Source organism: Triticum aestivum, chromosome 2A (genome assembly GCF_018294505.1).
Source record: "Triticum aestivum cultivar Chinese Spring chromosome 2A, IWGSC CS RefSeq v2.1, whole genome shotgun sequence".
Classification (NCBI taxonomy): Eukaryota; Viridiplantae; Streptophyta; class Magnoliopsida; order Poales; family Poaceae; genus Triticum; species Triticum aestivum.
In genome coordinates, this window is record NC_057797.1 from 43,755,532 (window position 1) to 43,759,062 (window position 3,531).

Here is a 3,531-nt window from a genome sequence, read left to right on the forward strand (position 1 = left end):
TATATACATATATAAGCCGGGTGCTGGTTAACTGAGGCACACGGCTTATACAGCCTGCCCGTGTAACCATATGGTCTATAAGCCAGGTGCTTGGTGCTGGGCTACACGACTTATAGGTTGGCCGCAGCTATATGTCTTATAAGCCGGGTGTCAGATAGCTGGGCTACACGGCTTATAAGCCTTATAACATTTTTTTGGTACTCGCTTCAGGGAGCAGCAACAACATATATGCAGTAGTACATCTATCCAGCAACACATATATCCAGCAGTACATGACCATGACCAACAAATATATATCCAGTAATACATATATCCATCCGTACATGAGTGCAAAGTCCACATATGCAACAAAAGATCACAAACGAAAGGACCGTAAGTTTCAGGTCCACACAGTGCATACATATCCAACGAAGGTTCACAACAACATACATACATATGCAACCAGAGGTTCACAAATTAAAGGATCATGAGTTCCAAGTTCACACCAAGCATGAACCATGCAGTGAGCTCCACCGCAGCATATATGCCCACCGTCAACGCCATCCACAATGCAAACCTATAAGTCCATTCTCACACGCATGAGTTTGAGTTTCTAAAGTTAAGTTGCAAAGATGGATAAGGCATAAGAGTCAACAAGAATCAACATATGAGGCTTAAATAGAAGCTAGGAAGTATGTACAATATAAGCATCAACACTTGTGGACTCTACCATCAACAATGCACAAGTTTTAAGTTGAGAAGCACAAGCAACGAGAAGACGCAAGCATCAACAATGGACAAACATAGACAACTACCTCAAGTGATCATTGTTGCGGGGAGGTCGAAGCGACATGAACCGTAGTGGGTGTCACTGGACTTGCTTGGCCAGGTGAAGATCCACCTACCACACAGTTATTGGAGCCTTGTCCCGACTGAGAAAACTTGAAGCACGAGAGGATGAGATGGTAAGATTCATGATCTTCAAGCATGAAGGTAAGATGCATGATTGAAAAGTTGGAAGACTTACAAAGTTGAAATTAGGAAGAGTCGGAAGAGGAGGAAGAACGGGCAAAATGGAACCCTGCATATTATTTATGAGTTGAGCAAATGTCTCCTGCAGGATTGCCTGTTGTTTAACCATGAATTCTTGCTGTTGAAACAGGGCCTGCTGCATTTTCATGGCTTCCTCCTCTCGAAGCATGGCATTGGCCTACAATATGCCATCACAACAAGTTCACCATCGTTGCAATACAAAGAAGAAATCACAAGGAAGGTCGATGAAGCAAAAGATACCTCGAGTTGATGGAGCATGTGCAGCCCAGGCTGTGGGCGACGCTCTATAGCAGGACCTGAGCTCGACGTGGTAGCACGAAGGTGAGAGAGTTTTGGGATGTCCTTCTTATGGATGGCACCGTCACCAACATATAACCGGCCACCCTTCTTGCCCTCTCCCGACCGGAGGGAAATTGTAGCGTCAACGTCCTGTGAGGCCGGATAAGAGTCAGGCCCGTTGTGCTCCTTGAACTTCCCACTGTATGCATCAATCCTCAAGCCAGCGTCTGGGTTGACCCACCCCCCTTCCGGTTTCTTTGACTTGCGGGAGAGACATAATCCCGTGAAGGTATTGAGCTTCTCTTGGCCCTCACCTCTCTCCCTATTCTGCAATAGAAGCAATACTTAATATCCATAAGAGCACAAGTTTAGAAGTTGAGAAGCCGAATGATATTATTACCTTCTTCTGCACGTAAGCGTGGAGGTTGAGGTTGCCTTGAAGGTGTACCGGACCACTCATCAAGGCACGCCGCTCCGAAGCCATTTGATGTTGGACCCTCCACTCCGGGTCTATCCATTTGGATATGATTTGCTGGTAGCAAGGAACATTGTTGTTGCACCACGAGGGAACCGCCTGAAGTATGCCAAATACATCCAACTTAGGAATGAAAGTAAGTTGTTTTGATCCAGGCAATCATAAGTAAAAGGAAACTACCTTCATGTACATGGAACGGGTGAGATGCACTCTCCGGGCTAGAGACTTTTTGAGAAGCATTTTGCGTTCGTGTGTGAAATACTTCACCACAGCATCAACGCGCGCCTCATAGGGCATGTCTTGGACAATCTTCTTGGCAATCGCCTCCACAACCTCATTAGCTTCATCCTTCATACCCTCGGCGCAAGTAAAGAAGTCCTGCCAAAGTGCATAAGAGGATAAACCAGTTATTAGTGCAATGATTTTAAAGATTGGCAAAGTAATAACTATGAAAATTGACAAAGAATTTTACCCAAAAATCATTGACCACCCGCTCAGCGGCACTACCATACACCCTGCCCCACTTGTCTTTGGTATCCGGAGCTCGTTTCCAATGCTCCCAATACCAAGCTGGCTCCTCCTCACCGTCTCCTATGGGGACCAAGCCAGGGTAATAATGCCTGCAAAGACATCCAATGATGCTGCTTGGCTGGCGTGGCACTTTTATGTCTTCTCCATCAACCACCAAGGCCCCGCACAATGCAAAGGCAATTAAGTTAGTATCTGCAAAAATCTTAAAAGTAAAGACGCAAGTAAGACTCCACACAAACACTTACCTCAGACCGGCTAGTTTGACAATGAGGCCCTTATGTGGATATGGTCGCGAAGGGAGTGTGGACACCCCACGCAACCAGATTTTGCTCTCCTTAGGAACCGGCCATTCCATCTTCTCTGCTGATGTCTCCACCTCATACTCTCCCTCCTCTAACTCCTCCTCCACAACCGGCTCCTCCTCCCTCTCCTCCTCCGACTCCTACCTCTCCTCCGACTCCTCCCTCTCATCCTCCTCCACAACTAGCTCCTCCCTCTCCTCCTCCGCTTCCTCCTCCGACTCCTCCTCGGAATGGACGGAGGGGATAGGGCTAGCAACACGGGATACAGTGGTATGACCACGTCGTCTACCTCGGGTACCATCCACCGTGGCTCGCTGTGTAGGTTTGGCCCTGCCTGCCTGTGTGGAAGTTGCTGCACCGGTGCCCTTCTTTATGACCCTCCTCACCTTGCCTAACCTTTCAATCACATTGCCAATGCTTGCAACTTTGATCCTTTTGTTGCATGGCATCTTTCAGTCACCTGCTATGAGAAAGAGTAGTTCAATTAGTTCATGTTGAAAACTTCATATGCAAAACTAAAGCAATTTAGAAATGGATGTTTAAAAGTTCATATGCAGAAGTAGAGCAATTCAGAAGTCTATGTTTAAAAGTTCATATGCTATCATAAAAAAATCATATGCATAAGTTCAAAATCATAGGGCGAGAACTTGGCAAGAAGCAAAAGTTCATAGTGCATAGAGTTGTCTTACAACTAGAAGTACATAAAGTAGGTAGACTCGACAAAGTTTACATTTAGGATTACAAGTTCATAGTACATAGACTTGGTTTTCATCCAAAAGTACATCATCACTATCGCACGCGTCGCATTGGTACAAGGTCATAGTACATAGAATTATTACAAGTTTCAAAAGTCATAGTCCTCGTTGTTTGGATCATTAGTTAGCCCGAGAGTTTCATCATCACTGTCGCGCA

At 45.7% G+C, this 3,531-nt stretch overlaps 1 long non-coding RNA gene across 1 annotated transcript; it reads right to left on the reverse strand.

Moving 5' to 3' along the window:
• Positions 1-348: 348 nt before the first annotated feature.
• Positions 349-1,397, reverse strand: LOC123184605 (uncharacterized). The gene is made up of 4 exons (XR_006492997.1): positions 1,273-1,397; positions 1,007-1,189; positions 795-920; positions 349-556 (listed from the first exon to the last, which is right to left on the reverse strand). It is a non-coding gene; the product is annotated as an uncharacterized lncRNA (long non-coding RNA).
• Between the last annotated feature and the right edge of the window lie 2,134 nt (positions 1,398-3,531).